This window comes from Papio anubis, chromosome 1 (assembly GCF_008728515.1).
Source record: "Papio anubis isolate 15944 chromosome 1, Panubis1.0, whole genome shotgun sequence".
Taxonomy (NCBI): domain Eukaryota; kingdom Metazoa; phylum Chordata; class Mammalia; order Primates; family Cercopithecidae; genus Papio; species Papio anubis.
Window position 1 is genome coordinate 46,002,761 of NC_044976.1, and position 14,947 is coordinate 46,017,707.

Below are 14,947 nucleotides of genomic sequence, written 5' to 3' on the forward strand. Positions count from 1 at the left end.
AATTGGGGGTCAAAAATCAAAGTAGAACTAAAATACTAGAAAGTAACATTGTATGAGATGGGAAGAAGAGTAATTTAAGTTGAAGCATTCTAAAGTCTTTGTGTTGTTGGGGAGGAGGAAAAATATTACTTCATTTTAGATTGTGTTAAGAATGCATGTTAAAAATTTAAAGGTAACTAGTAAAAAAGTAGAAATAAAATGTATAACTTATAAACCAGTAAAGGAAAAAATGAATTAAAGAAAAGCCTTGATTAATTCAAAAGAGGATGGAAAATGAAAGTAAATAAAGAAGCAAAGAGAAGCAGGGTAAGCAAAAAGCAGACAATAAGATGGTAGATATAAACCCAAATATATGAGGAACTGCAGTAAATGTAAATGGATCAAAATCTCTAGTTAAAAGATAAGGATGGTAATATTGGGCAAAAATAAACAAATATGTCTATCTACCCCATTTTGGCTGTATGCTGTTTACCCCAAACACACTTAAAACATAAGGATCCAGATAGGTTAAAAATAAAGTGTTGGAAAAAGATGTCGTGAAGATAAGTAAGACTAATGAATGATCCCTTAATCGCCAAATCCAGCAGTTTATTAAAACATTGTGACTAGCTGTGTTTATTTCATTAATGCAAAGATTATGTAACATTTTGAAATCTATTAACTCAATCCCAAATATTAGCAAGTTAAGAGAAAAAAAAAAACAATGGTCCCAATGAATTAAGAAAAATGATTTTATGAAATTCTACGTCCATTTATGATAAAGTTCTCAGCAAACTAGTAATATAAGGGATATTTCCAAACCTGAAAAGTAGTTTCTACCAAGAACTTACAGCTAACACAGTATGTGGTGGGAAAATATTTGAAGCACTTTCTTTAAAATTAGGAATTATGCAAGGGTATCTGCAATCACTGCTTCAATTAAACATTACACTGGAATTCCTCACCAGAATAGTAAGGCAAGATAAAGAAACAAACTAGATTGTGATTGATTATGATAGGATATAATGATTTATGTAGAAATCTAAGAGCATCTACAGACAAACTATTAAAATTAATGAGAACTAAGTGAATTTGCTCACTACAAATAAAATCAACATACAAAAATCAATTGTATTCCCATATACCACAACAAAGTATTAAAAATAAATGTTTAAAAAGATAGCATTTATAATATGCACAGAAAAAATAAGGTACTTAGGAATAAATCTAACAACATACATAAGAGACCTTTTGGGAAAAAATATAAAACTTTAAGTTATCAAAGATCCAAATAAAAATATATAATATTAATGAATAGGAAGAGTCAATGTTATGAAGGTGTCAGTTTTCTCTAAATTAATAATATATTTATTAGGATTAAAATAAAATACCAACAGTGTGTGTCTGTGTGTATGTGTGTATATAATTTTTAAAACTTATTCTAAAACTTATATGAAAGAACTAAGGTTCAGTAACAGTTAAACAATTGAAGAAAAGGAACAAGGTGGTTAAATTTGCCCTAGCAAAAAGTAAGACTTATTTTAAAATCTTGGTAATTAAGACAGTGTGTACATCTGGAATAGATACGGTTGTATAAATCAGCATATTTCTCCTTCTCTTAGAAATCATCCAAAAGCAACAAAAAGGATGAAAAAATAAACTCTATTTTTGGCAAAACTTGAGGACAGGTATTACCCAAGACTCCCAAATATGTGTAAGAATTGTCCAAAGAAGCTGAGATTAGGAAAAAACAAATAGGAGGAAATGAAGAGAAAGAAGCTCCCAGAAAGATCTCTTTGATGAGATAGCTAGGCAAAAATATTCTTCCTAAAAGTAAGGGGTATATATTCAGAGATGCAAAAGCTATATCTCCTATTTTCAAAAACAGGTGCAATAACTGGAGTTAAATGTGCTAAAGGGAAAATACTTCTTGGACTTGATTTGGTTGAGAAAAACTGAAGATGCAGGGCTACACAAAAAATCATAGGGGTGAACCTCTTTTCAGAAGCAATTTGTTTCTGTGGCAGCAGAGAACAGGCCCTTCTAGTAAAAACCAGCAAGTGAGGGATTCCATCTTTCCCCAACCAAAGTATTCTCCTGTCTGGCAGTGGAAAGTCTAGGAAAACAGAACTCAACTTATTCAGTGCTAGCAAAGATTTTTAGTGCTATGAAGAGTAATAACAAGGATCTAATAGAGCATCAAAACAAAGATATTATAAGAAATGCATCAATACAAAGATAATTTTGTGTACTGAGTTAAAAAGAAAATATTCACAAGTTTATTAATAGACAAAGACTACTCCCCAGAGAAAGGTTGCCACAGCAGATAAAAATTCGGACCAAACATTATCATGAATTAAAAAAAATCTTTTTGGAGTTATTGCCTATATGAAGCAAGACAACAAAGCAAAGATGAAAAAGCCCAGGGAAGAAAAGGTATGATTATAGAAAGAAAAAAATACATTAGCTGGCAAAATCCAAGAAGGGAATATAAAAGAAATCATCCAGAAATGAAGATAGCTTAGAATAAGTACAAAGGAGAATGTACTTTGAGGAAAACAGTAAGTGAACTAGAGGATAAAAATGAGAAAAGCAAGCAAAATGAAACAGAAGAATATTTTTTGAAAGGATTGGGGGAAAGAAAATGATTGGTATATAAAACAGGCAATGAAGATTCAACTTGTGGACTTTTGGAGTCCTCAAAGCAGTTAACCAATATAATAGTACAGAATGAATATTTAAAGCTTAATTCAAGAGGCTACTTCCTGAAATAAAGTAGGATTGACTATATATATTAATTCATGGTAATACCAAGACGTAGTCTGGTAAATGTATTCTACCTTACAGATAAAGGAAGAATCTTGATAATCCAGGTAAGTTTAGGTCATGTATAGAGGAAAAAAAGAGATAAGAATAGCCTTAGATTTATTCAAATTAACTTTTAATGTTATAAGACAGAGGAGTGGCCGGGCGCGGTGGCTCAAGCCTGTAATCCCAGCACTTTGGGAGGCCGAGATGGGCGGATCACGAGGTCAGGAGATCGAGACCATCCTGGCTAACACGGTGAAACCCCGTCTCTACTAAGAAATACAAAAAATAGCCGGGCGAGGTGGCAGCGCCTGTAGTCCCAGCTACTCGGGAGGCTGAGGCCGGAGAATGGCGTGAACCCGGGAGGCGGAGCTTGCAGTGAGCTGAGATCCGGCCACTGCACTCCAGCCCGGGCGACAGCGGGAGAACCCCGTCTAAAAAAAAAAAAAAAAAAAAAAAGACAGAGGAGTAACATCTACAGAGTCCTCAAGATAAGAAAATGACACCTGAGGGTTTTTATATCCAGCCCAAGTGCTCTTCAGTGAGCAGTTCTTCAGTTATAAAGGCTATAGACAAGCAATTTTGAACATGCATGATTTCAGCATAATCAACCAATAGTTAATTAGGGAAGTTGGAGCAAAATAACTAAAAAACTAAAAACAGTGTGAAGATTAGGCTGAGGAATAGAAGATAAATAATGTTCAAAAAATATAGGAATGATACAACAAATATAAATTATGAGAGGATCAGGAGGAAGACTGAAGGTAGAGTGTTTGCTGTTTGCTTAAACTTTTACAACCAAGAGTAAAAGCATGTATTTTAAAGCTGACAAATCAAGTGATTGAACTATATGCCTATTTAACAGTACAGAAGTATACACCGAAAAAGTAATATAAATGACATAAATTGAGAAGTGGAGAAAAGAAAAGGAAAGGAGAAGAAAGAAGTACCCCGCTTTATCATTGCTCATAGGAGGGAACTAATAGATGCTATCTAAAGAAGTAGAGAACTAAAGAAGTTATATAAAGTCCTAAGTACAAATATAACCACTAAAACAAAAATGCAGTTTTTCTAACTGTCAAACTAACTTCACACACACACACACACACACACACACACACACACAAAGAAAAGAGAGTTCATAGTAAAGAACTCAGCAAAGTAACATCAATACTGAAAAATATGCAGAAGCCAAGACCAAATACATCAGTCATATTAATAAATGTGAACAGGCTAAAATCACCTATTAAAAGAAAAAGACTGTCACAAAGAAAGAAATTCTAAGCAGTATAAAAGAGACATATTATACCTAAAGCAAAGCCATTCATATAGATTTAAAATAAACATTTTGGCAAAGGTCTATCCATCAAATGCAGACACGAAGACAAAGATCATAATTAGACAAACAGGATCTCAAGTCAGAAAGCATTAAATGAGTCAAAGACAGGCATGTTATATGTAAAGGTTGCTATTTACAATTAACATATTTATTATCCATTGATGCATATCAAATTACCCTAACATTTAGCAGTTTAACACAATGAACATTTATTATTTCATACAGTGTCTGAAGATCAGGAATCTTGGAGCTGCTTAGCTGGGTGGTTCTGGCTTGGTTCAGGGTTCCTCAGGAGGCTGCAGTAGGCTGCTGGCCAGGGATATAATCAGCTGAAAGCTTTACTGGGACTGGCAGATGCAGCTCCAAGCTCGCTCATTTGGCTGTTGGGGCAGCAGAGAGAAAGGGGGAGGGAGGGAGAGAGAAACAGAGAGCACCCAAGATGAAAGTCCTGGTGTCGTTTATAACCTAATATCAGAAGTAATATATACCATAATTTTTGTGATATTTTCATATTCTATAGGTCATAAAGACCAACCCTGATATAATGTGGGTGTGGACTACACATGTGTATCATACCTGGACGTCATTGTCCATAACCGTTATAGGTATCTATGCACAAAACAATATAGCATCAATATTCATAAAACTGAAACTACAGGAGCTACAAGGGGGAAATAAACCATAAATACATGATTAATGGAAGACTTAATTCAGTGATCATAGTATATATTAGGCAAATGGACAAGAAATAGTTAAGGATAGAGAAGACTAAATATCATTTTGAAATCTATATTCTAAAAACAGATAATCTACCATGGAAAAATTCAATTGGCCATAAAATGTTTGTGACAATTAATATAAGACAACAAGAAAACCTTGATAAATTACAAAAATAAAAATATTAATAATATGGACACTGTAATGTTCCCAACAGAAAGAAAAGATAAATGTTTAAGGTGATGGATATCTCAATTATCCTGATTTGATCATTACACCTTGAATACTGGTATCAAATCATCAACTAGTATATATCCATACAAAAGTAAAAGTGATGGTTTAGACAATATTCTCTAATTACAAAAGTTTAAATTAGAAATTAATACTAAAATCAGAAAACAAAAAAGCCCCTCTGTATTAATCCATTTTCACACTGCTATAAAGAACTATCTGAGTTTGGGTACTTTATAAAGAAAAGAGGTTTAATTGGTTTAAATGGCTGGGAGGCCTCAGGAAATTTACAATCATGGTGGAAGGTGAAGGCAAAGCAAGGCATGTCTTGCATAGCAGCAGGAGAAAAACAGTGAAGGAAGAACTGCCACTTTTAAACTTTTAAACCATCAGATCTTGTGAGAACTCACTCACTATCATGAGAACAGCATAGGGAAACCACCCCCATGATCCAATCACCTCAAACCAGAACCCTCCTCTGACATGTAGGGATTGCAATTTGACATGAGATTTGGGTGGGGACAGAGCCAAGACATATCATTCTGCCCTGGCCCCTCCAAAACATCATGTTCTTCTCACATTTCGAAACCAGCTGTGCTTTCCCAACAGTCCCCCAAAGTCTTAACTCATTCCAGCATTAACTCAAAAGTCGAAGTCCAATGTCTTATCTGAGATATGAGAAGTCCTTTCTGCCTATGAGCCTGTAAAATAAAAAGTAAAAACAAGTTAGTTACCTCCAAGATACAATGAGGGTACAGGCATTGGGTAAATGCTTCCATTCTGAAAGGGAGAAGTTGGCCAAAACAAAGGGGCTATAGGCCCTATGCAAGTCTGAAACCCAGCAGGGCAGTTATTAAATCTTAAAGCTCCAAAATAGTCTCCTCTGACTCCATGTCTTACATCCAGGGCATGCTGACGCAAGGAGTGAACTCCCAAGGCCTTGGGCAGCTCCACCCCTGTGCTCTGCAGGGTAGAGCTCCTGTGACTGCTTTCATGGGCTGGTGCTAAGTGCCTGTGACTTTTTCGGGTGTACAGTGCAAGCTGTCAGTGGATCTACCATTCTAGGGTCTGAAGGACAGTGGCCTTCTTCTCACAGCTCTACTAGGCAGTGCCTCAGTGGGGACTCTCTGTGGAGGCTCCAACTTCACATTTCCCATTCATACTGCCCTAATGGAGGTTCTCCATGAGGACCCCACCTCTGTGGCAGACTTCTGCCTGGACATCGGGGCATTACCATACATCCTCTGAAATCTAGGTGGGGGTTCCCAAACCCCGATTCTTGTCTTCTGCACACCCACAGGCCCAACACCACATGGAAGCTGCCAAGGCTTGGGGTTTGCACGATCTGAGCTGTACCTTGGCCCATTTTAGCCATGGCTGGAGCTGGAGCTTATGGGACGCAGAGTGCCATGTCCTGAGGCTGCACAGAACAACCGGGTCCTGGGCCTGGTCCATGAAACCATTTTTCCCTCCTAGACCTCCAGGCCTGTGATGGGAGGGGCTGCCACAAAGATCTCTGAAATGCCCTAGAGACACTTTTCCCATTGTCTTGGCTATTAACATTTGGTTCCTTGTTACTATGCAAATTTCTGTAGTTGCCTTGAATTTCCCCCCAGAAAATGAGTTTTCCTTTTCTACCACTTGGCCAGGCTGGGATTTTCTAAACTTTTTTGCTCTACTTCCCTTTTAAGCATAAGCTCTGATTTCAGATCATCTCTTTGTGAATGCATATGACTGTACACTTTTAGAAACAGCCAGGTTACATCTTGATTGTTTTGTTGCTTAGAAATTTCTTCCATCAGATACCCTAAATCATCTCTCTCAAGTTCAAAGTTCCACAGATCTCTAGGGCAAGGGCAAAATCCTGCCAGTCTCTGCTAAAGCATAGCAAGAGTGACCTTTACTCCAGTTCCCAGTAAGTCGTTCATCTCTGTCTGAGAGCACCTCAGCCTGGACTTCATTGTCCATTTTACTGTTAGTATTTTGGTCACAACCATTCAACAAGTCTCTAAGAAGTTCTAAAATTTCCCACATCTTCCTGTCTTCTTCTGAGCCCTCCAGACTGTTCCAACTTCTGCCTGTAACCCAGTCCCAAAGTTGCTTCCACATGTTCAGGTATCTTTATAGTAGTACCTCACTCTCCTGGTACCAATTTTCTGTATTAGTCTGTTTTTACACTGCCATAAAGAGCTATCTAAGACTGGGTAATTTAAAAAGAAAAGAGGTTTAATTGACTCACAGTTCCACATGGTTGGGGAGGCCACAGGAAACTTCAATCATGGTGGAAGGTAAAGGGGAAGCAAGGCACGTCTTACATGGTGGCAGGAGAAAGAGAGGGAGGGGTAGAACTGCCACACGCTTTTAAACCATCAGGTCTCATGAGAACTCCCTCACTATCATGAGAACAGCATGGGGAAAATCACCCGCATGATACAATCACCTCCCATCAAGTCCCTCCCCCAATACATGGGGATTATGATTAGACATGAGATTTGGATGGGGACACAGAACCAAATCACATCACCCTCTATGTGGAAAATGGAAACAATCAAACAAAGACTTTGACCCAACAGGCTTGGGTTAAAGAGGAAATATGAATCAAATAATATTTTAAAAATGATTTTTGATGGAAATACTCCATGTCAGAGCCCATGGCCTATGGTTAAAGGGGTGCACCCAGGCTAGTGCTGCTTGTGAATGAGTGGGTAGGGCAGATAGAAGCCACACTTTCTCATACCTAAACTTTATCAGCAATAAAATGATATTTTGTCCTCCATCTGTTTTATTCTCAGTGGGTTCAGAATTTGGGCAAAGAAAAAGGATGTTATTTGTTGGACAGCCCCTATACTACTAAATGATGCAACAAAGCAAAAGAAAAATATTAGAGAGACAAAAGCTGGGAAGGAGGATGTAACATTAGCACTACTTGTAGATGATTATATACCTGGAAGCCCTGAAGAACCTACAGGGAAACTATTGCCAACAGTGAGAGAATTTAGTAAGAGGGATACGTAAAGTTAAAAAACAAGAATTAACTACCGTCATGTATAAATATAACCATTTGGAAGACAGAATGAAAGAAAATATCTAATTTACAAGAGTAGTGACAATGACAACAACAAAAATAAACTACCTTTCAATAAAGTTAAAGGTAGGAGCAAGTCCTATACAAAGAAAATGTTGAAACACTTCTAAAGGACACAAAAGAAGACTTGAATAATTGAAAAGACCATGTTTTTGGCTAGGAAGACTCAACATCATAAAGATGTCAATTCTCCCTAAGTTAATTTCTAAATTTAATGTGAGCTCAATAAAATATCAGCAATTTTATTTTTTAGCCAGACAAGCTGATTCTAAAGTTCATGTGAAAAAATAAAGAAACAAAAACATTCAGAAAAACTCTGAAGAGTACTACCAGGGGACTAGCTCTACCAGATATTAAAACATAATAGTCTCAGTAATTGAAACAGCGAGGAACTGATGCATGAACAGCAAGACAGGCCAATCAACTATAATAGAAAGTCCAGAAATAGAAGTGAATACACATATGGGAGCTTAGTATATGAAAAAAACTGGCTTCTAAGATCAGTGAGAGAAATGATTAACTGTTCAATAAATGTGGTTGGGGTCATTGGTTGGTCATGTGGAAAAAAAGTAAAGTTAGGGTCATACCTAGCACCATATACCAGAATAACTTCCAAATGGATCAAAGATTGAAAAGCCAAAATCATGCCACAATATGCTAGAAGAAAACTTGAGAAAATCCTTTTGTAATCTTGGGATCAGGAAGATCTTTCAAATTATGACCTAAGACAGAGAAGACCTTAGAGAAAAAAAATAGAACACTTACACTACATTAAGGAAATCTTTATGCCAAAATACAAAGTCAAAGATAACTTTATTGGGAAAGAATATTTGATACTCTTTTCATCAGAAGGTTAATCTCCCTAATTCATAAAGTGGTCATAGAAACCAATGAGATAAAGAACCAAGAACTCGATAGAAAAATTGGCAAAGGATATGATCAAGTGGTTCACAGAAAAAGGTTCTACTTTGCTCATAATAGAAATTTAGATTAAAGCAACACCAAGATACCATTTTTCAGCTGTCAAAATGATTTTAAAAATCCAAGAATTTGAAATATATACTCTGTTGATAAGGCTGAGGAAACAATGATGTTAGGGTATAAACTGATCTGGTCTCCATGAAGGACAATCTGGCAAAAACCTATTCACATTAGAAATGTATGTATTCTCTGATCTAACAAATCTAAGAATTTACTCTAAAGATAGATTTGCAGAATATGCAGAGGGAAGGGACATATGCAGCGTTGTTTGTAATAGTTAAGATTGAAAACAACCTAAATGCTCATCAATAGGGGAATGGTTAAATAAACTATGATACATATATTATTCCCATACAAAAAAAAAGCCATAAACCTATACAAAACATGAGGAATCTCTCAATGTACTCACATGGCAGATCTTCAGGGCATAGTGTTAGGTAAAAAATCTAGTGTAAATGACACATCACAATTGTGTGAAAAGATGGAGGGATAATTATATATTTATATTTGCTTGAATATACATAAAAATCTGTGTTTATCTGTTTAGAAGTGGAATGGGGGAAAGGATGTGGGATGGACACTTTTTCTTTTATATCTTACTTTGCCTTATATAAATGTATTACCTATTTAAATAATTAAATACTTAAATTTTAAAAAATCTCATAAATGAAAACATTTGATACTTGGTACAGGATTAGATAAACAGAACAACAGATAAGAATAGAGAGCCTAAAACAGACCCCTACCCCTACAGAAACTTTTTACATCAGGGGTCCCCAATCCCCGGCCACAGACTGGTATGGGTCTGTGACCTGTTAGAAACCGGGCTGCACAGCAGGAGGTTGAGTGACAGGTGAGGAGTGAGCCAGCCAGCAGGAGCAAACCTTCGTCTGTGTTTACAGCCACTCCTCATTGCTCGTGTTACTGCCTGAGCTCCGCTTTCTGCCAGATCAGCAGTGGCATTAGATTCTCGCAGGAGCACAAACACTATTGTGAACTGTACATGTGAAGGATCTAGGTTGCATGCTCCTTATGATAATCTAATGCCTGATGATCTGTCACTGTCTCCCATCACCCCAAGATGGGACCATCTAGTTGCAGGAAAACGAGCTCAGGGATCCCACTGATTATGCATTATGGTGAGTTGTATAATTATTTCATTATATATTACAATGTAATAAAATAGAAATAAAGTGCACAGTAAATGTAATGCCCTTGAATCATCCTGAAACCATCCCTGCCCCCATGTCCGTGGAAAAATTGTCTTCCACAGAACTGGTCCCTGGTGCCAAAAAGATTGGGAACCGCTGTTTTACATGACAGAGGTGACATTTCAAACCAGTGGCAAAATGATGGGCAATTCAATCAGCTGGGACAAGTGTTTTCTATCTACAGATAGTTCTCGATCTATGGAAAAAGTAAAATTGTTCTGCTAACTCTCACTCTATGCAAAAATTAATTCTAGAATCAATATGGAAGAATATGGAAAGCCAAAAACATAACAGTTTCAGATAAAAACATAGGAGAATATCTTTCTGACCTCAGGGTATACAATGACAGTTTATAAACAGTTTACAAAAAAACAGAAACAAGTATGGGAAAACATGGATAGATTTGACTACATTGAAATTCAAACGTTTATATGCATCAAAAGACATTACAAACAATGTAAAAAGAGAAGTTACAGACTAGGAGAGGATATATGCAACACATTTCACAAAAAAGTGATGAGTATGTAGAATACATAAAAAGACCTTCAAATCAATTAGATAATGCAAAAGACCCTACAGAAAAATAGCCAAAGTATGCCGAGAGTCAATTCACAGAAGAGAAAACCTGAATATTTGAAATGGTGCTTGGTCACAAATTAAGTAGTGAAAATCAAATTAAAATTACACTGTAATTATATTATGCACATATCAGATTTGCAAAAATGTGAAAGTCTGACAATTTCATGTGTTGAAGAGACTATGGGACCATAGGAGCTCTCATACACTGCCCATGGGAGAGGACATTTGTGAAGCTACATTGAAGGGCAAGTTGGTAATATCTGATAAAGATACAAACACACACACACAGACACATCTCATATATATATGAAATTCTCACATAAGGAAGCATGCACAGGAATATTCCTTCAACATTGTTTGAAAGAGTAAAAAAGGCCGGCCGTGGTTGCTCACTCCTATAATCCCAGCACTTTGGGAGGCTGAGGTGGGCGGATCACAAGGTCAGGAGACGGAGACCACCTTGGCCAACAAGGTGAAACCCTATCCCTACTAAAAATACAAAATTAGTTGTGTGGAAAAATGCCTGTAATCCCAGCTACTTGGGGAGGCTGGGAGGCAAGAGAATCGCTTGAACTCTGGGAGGCAGAGGTTGCAGATGAGATAGCGCCACTGAACTCCAGCCTGGACTACATGAGCTAGACTCCGCCTCAAAAAAAAAAAAAAAGAAAGAAAGAGTGAAAAGAAATGCAATCCCAAATGTTGATCAAGATCCCAGCACTTTGGGAGGTCAGGCTGGCGGATCACGAGGTCAGGAGATCAGACCATCCTGGCTACCCCACGGTGGAAACTCCATCTCTACTCAAAACACAAAAAATTAGCCAAGCAGTGGCAGCGCTTCAGTCCAGCTTACTGGGGAGGCTGAGAGGGAGAATGGCGTGAACCCGGGAGGCAGAGCCAGAGCCGAGATCACGCCACCGACTCCAGCCTAGGCAATAGAGCGACCCGCCAAAAAAAAAAAAAAAAAAAAAAAGCAGAACTATGAATAGGCTGGTATAACTCTATACTGTAAGGTACTATGTGTCCGTGAAAATAAAAAAACCAGACCCAGAGCTACATGAATCAATGTGGGGAAATCTCACACACACTATTGAACGAGAACAAAACAAGGCAAAACAAAAAAACAAATCACAGAAGGATATACAGTAGTATAACATTTGTATGAAGTTTAAAGGCAGGCAAAATGATACTATATAATGTTTATGTTCACACAAAATCAAAAACATGCAAAATGATCCTATACAATGTGTGAAGGAGTATAAGAGCATAAGATATAAATGGAAAGGACACATCCTATCAGGGAGGGTGGTTACTCTAATGGGAGAGAAAGGAATGAGGTTGGAGGGAGGTCCTCAGAGATCTTCAACTGTATGTATACTGTTTTTATTCTTATCAGCATGGTGGGTATTGGGTGCTCATTTTCTTATTCTTTGTACCTTTTGATGTCAGACATATTTCATAATTGCAAATGATTAAGTGTTCCTTTACAACAATAATAACTAACTAGAAAATCGAGTAAGTCCCCCCTTTTTACAACAACAATAGAAACTATAAAGTAGGAATGAAGAGTGTGCAAGAACTTTATGAAGAAAAATATTAAACTTTAAGAAAATATCATAAAATAAGGCCTTAATAAAGGAATAGAAGCTACATGTTGACGGACTGCATAGCTGCTAATTCTCCCCAAATTAACACATAAACTCAGTGTAGTATTATAACATTCCCCTCTCCCCTCATGCTCACCCCATTCTTTGAGAAAGACAGTTGATGCTTTCCTAGTTTTATAAGCCAACACGTCTGAAGCACTGAGCAGTGTCTAACACACAGTCAACACCATCACATGAGACTATTATGATGGTTCATTCCACCACCTCATAATGTGGACTCTTGCACTTTGATTTTTTTGGGGAGACTCCTCTAAAAGGTCAGGGTCATTTGAATGTTAGCAGAATAAACGATAAACCACTGATTCATCAAGGGTGTGTGTGTGTGTGTGTGTGCGAGAGAGAGAGAGAGAGAGAGAGAGAGAGAGAAGTAGCTATGAGAGAGGTTACCATTTTCAATTTACAAAAGGAGAAAATGGGACCTAGAGAAAGAGTCTTATTCAAGGTGTGCAGCAGTTGTGCTGAGAAGGAGAAGGAGGAAAGGTTGTGGAAGGGACTGGTGAAGCAGAAAGCTGGGACAGGAGAAAAGAGAGAGAAGGGAAGGCACAGTGAGGTTGCTGAGGAGGTAAGATTCCATTTGTTTCCCTCTGCTGGTTCACTGGTGATGGAAATAGTATTTGCTCTCCCCACTCATGGTCAAGGACACCTCCCCCTCCTCTTCTGAGGGAATTACTTGTCAGTCTTCATGGAGCTGTTTCATTTCCCCACTGCCATGGGGTTCTTTGGCCAGCTGGGCACTTCCAACTCTGACTGCACCTCTCTGCACTCTCATGAAAAATCACAAGTTCTTAAATGGTCCAGAACACAATGTCAGTTCCTGGGAGTTTCTACTGAAGGAAGATTATTCATGACACTTGTTAAAGATGCTAAGGGAGACTTTATCCAAGTGGGACTATTGCAACGGGGGTTTTGCAGGAGGGGAGACAGATCAGGCTCAACTCCGAATACAGCAGAACAAATGGGGAATTAAGGGTCAGGGCGGGGGGCAGTGTATGGAAAATTACTAAGAGGAAAGAAACATCAAGGGGAAGAGGGATTCTGGGTAAACTGACTCAACAGGATTCTTGCTGAAGGCAAGCTGGGTGATAAGCTATAGAGAGTGAGGATGAGGAATTTGATCATATATGGAGGATGATCAGAGGCCAGGGATTTTCACTAAACTGATCAGCAGGATTCTTGTTAAAAGTGCACTAAGCGAGCCAAGGATAGGGCCCTGATTCAAAGCCTAGTCCAGAAGAGGGCTCAGAGGAGCTGACTCAAGATCCATCAAGGAGCAAGTCCTTGTCATTTCAGCCAGGAGAATCCCTGGGAGTTTGGTGAGAGATGAGTGCCTGGGCCCTGCTTGGAGCAAAATCCCATGACTTCTCCCAGGCCAGTCCCTTATGAGACGTGAGTCCAGCAGAAGAGGATCATCAGTGGGGTTGGTGTAGGTCTCCTACCTGGGGACAGATTCACCAAGGGTCTCAAGGCCCATGGGAGGGCTCTCCACCCCGATATCATAGTCACCCCACACTGTCCATTTCACCTGCCCCATCCATTGGACACAGTAGCATGTGCATGGACAGGAAGTGGCGAGCTGCTCTCTGTGGTAAGGCTGGAGATTCCTTGACTGAAAACAGGCCACCCCTGCGGAGGGGACAGAACAGCCTCTCACTACAGGAAGATAGAGCAGAAAGTAGGGAAGTACACTGGTTTCCCTTCTGAATTCTGCATTCTGAATTGTTTAATCTTCACCATAACTCTGTGAGGTAGGCATGGCTAATTCCTGTTCATAGAAGAAGAAAGTGAGGCTCTGAGGGGTGAATTAACAGGGGAAGGAAACATAGTGAGCATGTCGGGCCGATGGTGGTGGAGTCAAGATCCAAACCTACAGACATCTGGTTGTAAAACTAGCTGTTTCTGGTACTATTCTATGATGTCTTGTGCTGCAATCACATGGCAGGGAATAATGTTAGAATTACTTTCTAAAAAACTTGAGGCTGGAGCCAGAAAGACAATGACAATCCCAGAGCAAAACGTTGGAGATTGCAAGGGAAGGACTCTCAAGAAGGGACCTAGTCCATGTCCTGATTATCTCAGGACATGAGGTCCTCTGGTCTTGCCTCCATGTTTCCCTTCAGGTTGTAAATGCTCAAGCCCACAGCTCACTGAGCTCTCTGGAAAACCAGTTGTTCACCTCTAAGCCTGTTTCCCCCGTATCACAATCATTATCCTCTGGGATGTGGGTCTTGGCCCATCGCAAGACTGCAGAGCCTAACTTCAGGCATGGACACCTACGGTTCCCACACTGGACTCCTGTGAAGTGAGAGCCAACATCTTTGGTAGGTAAGGATGCGAATGTTTTATAGGAATGGTA

At 38.6% G+C, this 14,947-nt stretch overlaps 1 long non-coding RNA gene across 1 annotated transcript; it reads right to left on the bottom strand.

Moving 5' to 3' along the window:
* Positions 1–3,980: 3,980 nt before the first annotated feature.
* LOC116275773 lies at positions 3,981–12,738 on the bottom strand. Its single transcript, XR_004185064.1, has 3 exons — positions 12,671–12,738; positions 5,701–5,775; positions 3,981–4,506 (listed from the first exon to the last, which is right to left on the bottom strand). It is a non-coding gene; the product is annotated as an uncharacterized LOC116275773 (long non-coding RNA).
* Between the last annotated feature and the right edge of the window lie 2,209 nt (positions 12,739–14,947).